General features: G+C 43.4%; 1 pseudogene; it reads left to right on the top strand.

The window, feature by feature from the left end:
- The first annotated feature begins 6522 nt into the window (after positions 1–6522).
- Positions 6523–7109, top strand: LOC130024859 (dihydrofolate reductase-like; annotated as a pseudogene).
- The last annotated feature ends 3852 nt before the right edge of the window (positions 7110–10961 follow it).

Genomic DNA, 10961 nt, shown 5'->3' with positions numbered 1-10961 from the left:
CTGAAGGGGGCCCCAAGGACACCTGCAGAGGCTCACAAGTGAAAATTGCAAAAATCGGGGGAGGCGGCGGCGGGCACAGCATGAGATGAGGATGCCAGCCGCAATGACGGGGGTAACATCACAAAACAAGGCTGGGAGAAGCTTGGGCAGTGCTTCTATAGACTATAGCCCGGACTTTTCCTGTCCACCAACTTTCTAGAGAAAATTAGAGTAAGGAGATAAAAGAGACAGTTAATGGTATCTTCACTCTAAGCTGTTCTCAGGATAAACCAGTTTTTGCTATAGAAGTGTAGTTTTTTTGTTTTGTTTTGTTTTTGCTTTCTGGGTCACACCCGGCGATGCACAGGGGTTACTTCTGGTTCATGCACTCAGGAATTACTCCTGGCAGTGCTCAGGGGACATAAGGGATGCTGGGAATCGAACCCGGGTCAGCAGCGTGCAAGGCAAATGCCCTACCTGCTGTGTTATTGCTCCAGCCCCAGGAGAGTAGTTTTCATGCTGAATTGGTCACAGTGTCTGTGCTGGAGTCTTCTAAGAGTTCCCCAGAATGGCGTTAACTTCCATGTGACAGAGGTTAATCTGGAGAAATATTTATCCTGCACTACTAAATTCTGGTCAAGGAACTTTCTAAGGAAAAAAACATCCCCTCACTGTTCACAGTGACTTTGATTCTCCTGTTATCTCTAAATGTGGTTTTGTGGCTTGGTTTGTTGCTGGTAGCCTTGCAGGAACTGGAGGATCATATCTTCAGCCCAATGTCTGTTATGCACGCCTTGCTGGAGCTCAGGAACAAAGCCAGTGTCCTGAGAGTCCCTCTGCTGATCGGCATACCCGCTAAACTTAGTAATTCATTAAACAGAACTAATGCTTCAACCAAAAATGTGCTTCCTCTCATGCCTTCTGTTCTCTTGTCCATGATTTATGTTTTCCTGGGGATGACAAAACACAGGAACTCTAATGAACTGTTTATTATTTTAATAGTTTTAAAAATAAATTTTACTATGCATTGAGAAAACGTACAGGGGCCCTGTGGGATAACTCAACAGCAAAGCATCTGTTTTGGGAGCACAAGCCTGAGTTTGATTTCTTGTGCCACCCACATGCCTTAAACTCAGTCCCTGAAGCTCTGAGTCTGGGACTCTGGTGGCATAACTAGTGTGGTCTCCATCCCATCCAAACTTGGCCGTGTGCAGCACAATTGAAAGGTGTGCAAGTTCCAAGGCCAGGAACACACTTCCGGCCACCATGGATATGGGCACCACAGTGACCCCCACGATCACAGTGGGCATAAGTAAATAAAAATATAAATAAAACTGAAACAAAATTTTCAAAAACAATGTCAAAAGAGGTCAAGGGCTATGGTTGAAATGGTGGAGCATCTGTGGCCTTGGTGGGCCCTGAGAACTACCCAACTCAACACAGCTAGGAGTGGTGACTATTATTTTTATTTTAAAAGTGCGCAGGTTGGGGCTGGAGTGATAGCACAGCAGGTAGGGAGTTTGCCTTGCACACAGCCGACCCGGGTTCAATTCCATCATCCCTTATGGTTCCCCAAGCACCACCAGGAGTAATTCCTGAGTGCAGAGTCAGAAGTAACCCCTGAGCATCGTCGAGTATGACCCAAAAATAAAAAAAAATTAATTAAAATAAAAAATAAAAGTGTGGCAGGAGAGTTAGTGCCGCAGGTAGGGTGCTTGTCTTGCATGCAGCCCACGTGGGTTTGATCCCTGGTATCCCATATGGTCCCCTGAGCACTGCCGGGAGTGATTCCTAAATGCACACTCAGAAGTAACCTCTTAGTATTGTCTGGTGTGGCCCCAAAAACAATACAAGGTAATTTTTAAAGGATTAGAAAAGAAAGAAAATATATAGCAGCTCCCCCTTATCTATGATTTTGCTTTCAGAAGCTCTACTTCTAAAATACAAAGAAGATATTTTGAAAGGAAAGAATCCATACACACATAAATTTTATTACAATATGTGAAAATAATTGCTTAATTTTATTATTGACTACTGTTGTTAATGTGTTACATGACTGATTCAAAATTTAAGCTTTCCTGGGAATGTATGTATATAAGAAATAAACATAGTCTACAGAAAGTTTGATACTGATACTATCTGGGATTTTAGACCTCCACTGACTGTTTTGTTTTGTTTTTGTTTTTTTTTCCTTTTTTGGGTCACACCCAGCAATGCACAGGGGTTACTCTTGGCTCTGCACTCAGGAATCATTCCTGGCAGTGCTCGGGGGACCATATGGGATACTGGGAATCCAACCCGGGTTGGCCATGTGCAAAGCAAACCCCCTACCCACTGTGCTATTACTTCAGCCCACCACTAACAGTCTTGAAAAGGATCTCCCTCCACAAGGGGAGCAACGATTACTAGCAAAATATTGCTATGAGTTAAGGTGTCACCAAGTTATAAAAAAAAGATTGGACTTAATCACTGGTATCATTTGTCATCCCTTTGATCATCGATTTGCTCGAGCGGGCACCAGTAATGTCCCCATTCATCCCTGTCTCATGCTAGTGTAACAGTCCAATGGCATCAATTGGACTTAATATCAGATAAAAATAGAATAAAAATATAGCACAGAAACCATCATAAAATTATCTTTCAGCGACTGACGCTGTGAACTGAGGGTGAGGAGGGAGGAAGGTGTTCTCACTCGGGCAGTATATCCATTCATGCAGAGCCAGCAACCTGCTAAGGACCCCAGTGCCCCCTCTGCAGTGCCCCCCTGCCCTCAAACCTTCTAATGGTAAATGATTTGCTTAATGCCCACATTAAGGGAGTCTTCTACAATGTCTCCTTTCATACAGCTGCTCCACGGTTCTATATGTGTTTCCAGGAAGAGGCCATGTGCACAAGATTATTTCCATGAACATATTTCCATGGCAGTTGTGATCATGCAGATGGTTTGCATTTATTATTCTATTACTTATTCAATTGGATATTATATCAGAACCATTTTGTATGTCAGATATATTTTAATTTTAAGGATTTGTTGTTTCCACTTTTTTTAAAAAAGCAGTGAATATCATTGAACTCATAATTCTTCTCTAAACCTTTAGTTATTTTTTTTTGAGGAATGAATGCATACAAACAGGCTAATTGGCCCAAAGTGTGTTTATTTTCATAATTTTTTAAAAAATTTTTATTAGTGAGACACCATGAGGTACAGTTGTAGACTTATAAATTTTTGTGCTTGGGTTTCAATCATACAACTATTTTCATAATTTTTAACTGTATACCCACTCAGTTTGAGGCCTCTTAACCTATAAAAATAGTCACCTTTGTTCTTAATCCCCTCTCGGAGAGCCCGGCAAGCTACCGAGAGTATTCGATATGCCAGACACAGTAACAACAAAGTCTCCAATGGAGACGTTACTGGGCCCGCTCGAGCAAATCGACGATCAACGGGAGTTGTTCTTAATATGTAAAGAATATTATCAAAGAAAGGGATTTTTAAAAGAGTACAAAGATTAGATATTATCTCAGAAAAAGAAAGACACTTGGCTCAATTCCATTGAAAACCACAAATTTGTATATTCAAACAAAGAGTTACCCGGAAATACTTGTAAAACCCCACCCCTCCCAACCTCGGCACTCCCTGTGGTAAGGCAGAGAAACACCCACACTTTCACTTCATCTCTATAGCCATGTCAGTTGACAAGAACTCCAGCATTCTTGATGTTTTTGTTTTTCTTAGGGGCCACTCCCAGTAGTGCTCAGGATTTTCTCCTACCTCTGCACTCAGGGTTTACTCCTGTCTCTGCACTTAGGTACCATTACTGGTGGAACTCAGGGTGCTGGGGATTGAACCCAGATCAAAGATAAGGACTTCAATCCTCACTCAGCAATTCTAAAGCTCTACCATGCAGACTCACTTACAAAAGCACACATTTATATTCTGCTTATATACTATTTGAATTTTATATTAGAAGGACACAATTCCTTTTTAAATGTCAGCATTGAAGAAAAAGAAAATCTCTTAAGAACAAGAATAATCGACATTTTTAATGTATATAAAAGAGTCAGTGCAAAAATTATGTTGGGAATATAGCTCAAAGCAAGCTTTGCATGCAGGAGGCTGGCTCTCCAAACCCAGCATTACATGGTCCCCCAATAGTGTCAGGAGCGACCCGCAAGCACAGAGCTGGTAGTAGACCCTGAGCACCAGTGGGTGTGACCCTCAACTTTGACAAAGGAGTGGCAGTGTTTTCATCTGAATGTGATGGTGAGAGGGTTCTTTTAGTGGATCTGAGTACCCCAAATTTGGTCTGGGTATCAAAAGTGGATCCCTTTGCTGCTGTCACTGGCTATGTCATAGACCATCTATGACAAACTAGAAACTAGTTGGGAAATTTAAAACTCTTATATTTATTGCATGAGAACAATGAAACCCAGACAATGTTGTGAGTCTTGGGATGCAGAGTCAGAAGAGTGGTGGCCAGCGTTAGCTACAGACTCAGACTCATTTGCTCTCTGCTGTGTGGAAACAGGTCTGTGCACTGACCCAAATTCGCATACACCGCAGCCACCAAATTCTGACCACTGTTCACAGAGGTCAAGAGCAAGCACCATGCAAACTGTCAGCCTTGAGTCAGCACTGTCCAGAGCATAGCAGCACTTCCTGTCGGGGCGGAATGTTCTGGAGCTGTGTAAACAGCCTGCCCCAAGATGGAAGGAGGGCCCTTGGATGAATCTCTGTGAGGAGTGGTACTCTGGGTCAGTGACCTGTGACTCATGATCAGAGAGAGGCCAAATGGAATCTGGCATTAGTATGAGTGAAGAAGAGATAGGATTCTTACTGTGTAGCCTAAAACTTTAGACCTAGGGGATATGGTGCCACCAGCATATCAGCCTGTACCTGCGGGGCGAGTGCATCAGCAGCTTGAGGGTGCCTTCAAGCTTCCTAATATCCCAAAATTGCCACTGTGCCTTTGGCTGGATCTCAACAACTTGGGACCAAGTTTACCAAGAAATTAGCCCAAAGTTAAGTATGTGGGAGCCACATCCACAGATCACCTCCAGCTCAGCTATACAAGCTCATTTATTGGCCTTATTTCAGAGACCCATAAGTAAATCTCAAAAGAGATCAAGTCAACATACACCCGGCCTGACTCCACTGTCTCAAGATGGACCTCACCAAGATAAAATTTGCTGAAAATTCAGGTATGTGGGTTTTGTGACAGAAATCTTCAGTCTTCTCAGAGTTGGAATAGGCTATCTCCCCCACTTCCCAATACTCCTGGAAACACTGATGGTCACCTCCACGAACCAACTCCAGCACCACCACTACCGGTCTTGCTTCAGAGACACATCAATAAATCATGAAAGAGATCAAAAGTCACAGCTAATCTCTGACTCACATATGGCTAAACAGACAGGGAAAAACCAGAGGGAGGAGGGTCAGCCTGGTGCTCACACAAGCAGAGCCCCTGGCAACCACTTGCTCCCACAATCCAAAATTGCCTCCATACTCCTGGTCTGACACCACCATTTCATGATGGACCTCACCGAGATAGAATCTGCTGGAAATTCTGATGTGCATGTTTTGTAACTAAAATCTCCAGGTTTTTTCAGGATGGGCTACCTCCCCCCACCTCCCAGCACTTTTGGAAGCCTCGGCAGTCACATCCACACCCCAAAGCTTCCACAGAATTAAAAATCTACTCCAGTCTTACTTTCCCAATAAAAATACTGAATGCCCTGAACAAATACCATAACCTCTTAGCACCTATATTGTGAACCACAATGCACAAAAGGAAAGGGAGAGAGAGAGAGAGAGAGAGAGAGAGAGAGAGAGAGAGAGAGAGAGAGAGAGAGCAAGAAGAGAAGTCCTGGAGTGGGAGGTGAGGTGTTGGGGGATGATGGTAAGGAAACGGAACTTTGGTGATGGGAAATGTACACTGGTAGAGGGATGGGTGCTGGATCATTGTATGACTGAAACCCAATTATGTATAGTTTTGTAATGCTCATCTCATGGATGTTCAATTAAAAAAAATTTTAAGTAGTGTGGAGTTTGTGCCCAATTCAATCAGCTTAATCAATGGCTGAATAAATAGCAGTACTCCTATGTTTAAAAATTTAAAAATTAAAAATTAAAACTTTAGACCTTATGGCGACAGCACAGCGGGTAGGGCCTGTGCCATGCATGCAGCCAACATGGCCAACCGGAGTTTGATTCCTCCGCCCCTCTTGGAGAGCCCAGCAAGCTACCAAGAGTATCTCGCCCTCATGGCAAAGCCTGGCAAGCTCCCCGTGACGTATTCAGTATGCCAAACACAGTAACAAGTCTCCCAATGTTACTGGGCCCGCTCAAGCAAATTGATAAACAACGGGAGGGCAGTGACAGTGACAGACCTTATGAGTTTTAATTTGTAGGTTTAGAACATACTACGTAATCAACTAAATAACTTAATAATTTCACAGTGACTAATATAAAGAGAAGTTTTTTAAAAAGAAAACTGAGATCAGTTTCGCGCTGAGTTTGGACTGGAGTCTCTTGCTCCCCTGCAAGTTCGCAGCATCTGCCACTTCCGAAGTGGATCACCCGCTGAACTGTGTTGTCACCGTGTCGCAGAACATGGGCATCAGCAAGAATGAGGAGCTGCCGTGGCCCTCACTCAGAAATGAATTCATATATTTCTGGAAAATGACCACCACCTCTTCAGTAGAAGGTGAGCAGAATCTGGTGATAATGGGTAGGAAGACATGGTTCTCCATTCCTGAGAAGAATCAACCTTTAAAGGACAGAATCAATTTAGTTCTCAGTGGAAGGCTAAAAGAACCTCTAGCAGGAGCTCACTTTTTTGCCAAAAGTCTTGATGCTGCCTAAAAACTTTTTGAGCAACCAGAATTAACAAATGAAGTGGACATGGTTTGGATAGTGGGAGGCAGCTCTGTATATCAGTTATGAACAAGCCATTTGAGACTGTCTGTGACAAGAATCATGCAGGAATTTAAATGTGACACATTTTTTCCAGACATTGATTTGGAGAAATACAAACTTCTTACTGACTACCCAGGGATTGTTTCTGATGTCCAGGAGGAGAAAAGGCATTAAGTACAAATTTGAAATGTATGAAAAGAAAGATTAATACTAAGATGTTTTCTAATTTATGTCAAGTTACCATCCCTCTAAAAAGCATATGCATTGTAATATTTTAATATATTTTTAAGACCTTTTGTTCACTTTAGATCTGTAAATAAATGTTTTCAGAGAGTGGCCATAAATTTTTTTAATTTTAAAAAATTTAAAAAATAAAAAAACTGAAACATAATCATAAACAGTTTTGTAAGGGCCTATCTCACAGTGATTCAATTAAAAATTAAAAACAAAAAAGAACTGATCTTCAGTAGAAAACAAGCCACTTGAGTGGGGCTGGGGGACAGGACAAGGAGGGAAGAGACTACGGTGGAGGGAAGTGTTCAGCTGTGAACACAAGATGAGTCAGTTCCAATCTCTGCACCATGACTGTGGGCAGGTCACATCTGGGACAAACTACTTTGGGGAAGTGGAGATAGGCCAACGCAGTGTACTGAGTTTCAATCCATCATTCAACCCATCCTGTCCAGCTGTCCTTTCCATGGCCATCTGGACTTGAGGAAGAAAACACTGTGGCTGGAGAGATAGTACATGGTAGTACATAGTAGATAGTGCATGGGAGCACATGGTACATGGTGAGGCTCTTGCATGCAGACAACCCAGGTGGGATCCCCACCAACACCTAAGGTCTCCCGGGTCCACAAAGGAGGAGGAGAAAGCATAAGAAGGAGGTACAAGGAGTTCCAAGAAGGTCCACGAGGGCACAATGGGAGTCCAGGAGGCACATGGAGAATGTCTTTGCATCACTACTTGGGCACCTACACAGTTCTAATACAGGGTTTCTTTTCATTGCTTCCAAATGCCGCAGTGCACGTGCTCTGCTCAATAAAAAATAACATTGCTTCTTCTTCATTTTTTTTTTTGCTTTTTTGGGTCACACCCAGCGATGCTCAGGAGTTACTCCTGGCTCTGCACTCAGGAATTATCTCTGGCGGTGCTCAGGAGACCATATGGGATGCTGAGAATCGAACCCAGGTCGGCCGCATGCAAGGCAAACGCCCTACCCGCTGTGCTATTGCTCCAGCCCCAACATTGCTTCTTATAAAAGAAAAATTCATCCTTTTTTTCCATTTGCTTTGCTCACCTGTATCATTTACAAATAAAGTTTGAGTAGATGTTCTAATAAGTATTACACCCATGTTTCATAACCTTCTCAATAAAGGAAAGATATATAACAAATTATACATTTTCAGATGTTTCATTATTTTTCTCTCATGTAACTTATGTCTCTGGAATCCAGGGACACACAACTATTTTTCCCATATTTATAATCTGCCCTCTAGTCATGAATCTGTTTCCTTTTCCCTCAACCCAATGAAAACACTCCTCCACACATAGCACAATCCCAGATATTAAGACTTTTTTCTAGAGTTAAGATCTCTGCCATTCTGGTTTCTAGTTTTCATACTTCTTTAAAATTTTCTTTGCTGTTGTATATTTTCTCTCTCAGATGGATATTAGAATGAGTTTGTCAGGTTTAATTTTAAAATTCCGTTGGTGATGTGGTTAGTCATGTAATATGTTCTAAGCCTACAAAGAAAAGAAATGCAGTGTCTGAGGTTATAGGGTACCCAATAAGAGTCATGGGTGTTTTTCCTTCCATGCACATACTAACCCCAGGTCCCACCTGACCTCCCTCTGACCATGAGCCAGGTCTCTCGCTCAGACAGCACTTCTCACACAGGTCACATCCCAGACCCTTCTCTCTTGTATCTAGTTTCTTCATAGCACATATCTAAACCAATCTGGTGATGTTGCTCATGCATTCATGTTTAGATTTGTAATTGTGTCCTGTATAATGAAAGTTTAGTGAAAAGTCGTCAAGATTTCATTGTCCTATTCAGTATTTTATCTTCAAGAGACACATCAAAATGCACTCAATCTTTGTAAAATGAATGAACAAGTTTAGAGCAATGCTGTGTCATCTGAGTCACAATCCTTCCCACCAGAATGTGTCTGTAGGTCCATCTGTTTACTACTCACTGCAGTGAGAGCTAGTGCCCTGGGTATGTGTTAGGCATCTCATGGAGGAGGGGTGTGAAGAACGCAGGCCAGGATTGCCTTAGTCTGTCTGAAGGAGAGGAGCCAAGACGTGGCTCAGGCTGCTACATGGAAGTGGTGGGGGGTTGAGGGGGTGTCTATGATCCAGCATCTTTATCTAGAAGACAGAATTGAGGCTAAAACTGGAATTGATGCCACACACTGAAGCTCAGAGTGGCAGGTGCAGGGCTCTCTGGTCCTGCTGTTTTTCCTGCACCCAGCACAAACTCAGAGGGAAACCTTCTCATGCCTGATGATGATGTTATATGACATGGCCCAAAGGACACTAGGACCTGTTGGTGATGTCAGCTCAGTTCCCATATACCAGGGCTACTATTGTCCTCCTAGTCTTCTTTTAACGCAAGGACTCCACTTGGGAGATAATTAATAAGCAAATATATATGCATGAAAGGAACAGGTATGCACATGTCAGCATTTCTCTGAGAGACGAGTACATTTGCCTTGTGGACCGAGTGTGCGGGAGTGTGGAAGAATGTGGGCAAGGCTGGTGGAGCCCTGGGCTGTGTGCAGGGACTCTGAGCTAGAACATGATCAGTCCTTCAGAGTGACATCTACCAAGACTACAAATGGCTGGAGACATGTCAGGGTTAATGTTAGAGGGAAGAGCCGGGGGCGGGGATGGAGGTAGGAGGTAGACACATGTGACTTGCATGTGGCCGGCCCAGGTTAGATTCCTGGTACACATGTGATCCTTGAGCACAGAGCCAGGAGTAAGCCCTGAACAACACCAGATGTGCCCCCAAAATAATTTTTTTAATTTAATAGAAATAAAACCTATATCCATATAAGTGCATTTTAACAGTGTAAAAGGAAATTATGGGGCTGGAGTGATAGCACAGAGGTAGGGCATTTGCCTTGCATGCAGCTGACCCGGGTTCGATCCCCAGCATCCCATATGGTCCTCCGAGCACCACCAGGAGTAATTCCTGAGTGCAGAGCCAGAAGTAACCCCTGAGCATCGACCGGTGTAACCCCCCCAAAAGACAAAGGGAAATTATTTGTGCAACTTGATTATTATTGAGTATTCTGATCTCTTCTTTTTTTTCCTAAATGGGGTGCCAGAAATCGAACCTGAGGTAGCTGCATACAAGGCAAGTATGTTACAGCCCTGTCCTGAGCTTTTTTTTTTTTTTTTTTGCTTTTTGGGTCACACCTGGCGATGCACAGGGGTTACTCCTGGCTCTGCACTCAGGAATCACCCCTGGTGGTGCTCAGGGGATCATATGGGATGCTGGGAATCGAACCCTGGTTGGCTGCGTGCAAGGCAAATGCACTACCCGCTGTGCTATTGCTCCAGCCTGAGCTATTCTTTTTATTTTGGGATTTTTTAAAAAGATGTGACTTGCACAACAGAACAAAGTTTACATGTCTTCTCCATTTGGGGATTCTGGGATCCTGGGCTTCTGGTTCTAGTGCCCCTTTTCCTTCTAAAGCTAGACAAATCAGATAAATAATTCTCTGCCAGGACTCCATATGTGGTACAATGACTTTTACATTAACTACCATGGGTTTTCCAGAAGGTTCTTGGCACCAAGCTTGTGGTGTAGCTCTTCAATGTCCTGGGTGCTTACTGCTATCCTAGTCTTACTGGGCTACAGTCACTGACTCAGAGGGGCCCCCCTCGGCTTGACCTTCTCGGGGAGTGGTGAGACCCCAACAGCTGGGCTGGTCTTCCTGCAAAGACCCGTGGCTTGGCCAGGTCCTGAGTGAGCGTTCCCCCCAGTCACACTGGGTCTTCTGAAAGTCAGAGTCCCACTTTCCACACTAATTCCAGCCCCCGAAA

This window comes from Sorex fumeus, unplaced genomic scaffold, assembly GCF_029834395.1.
Source record: "Sorex fumeus unplaced genomic scaffold, SorFum_2.1 ptg000029l, whole genome shotgun sequence".
NCBI classification, from domain to species: domain Eukaryota; kingdom Metazoa; phylum Chordata; class Mammalia; order Eulipotyphla; family Soricidae; genus Sorex; species Sorex fumeus.
Note: the sequence above shows the minus strand (reverse complement) of the source record. Positions and strands in the feature narration are given on the sequence as shown.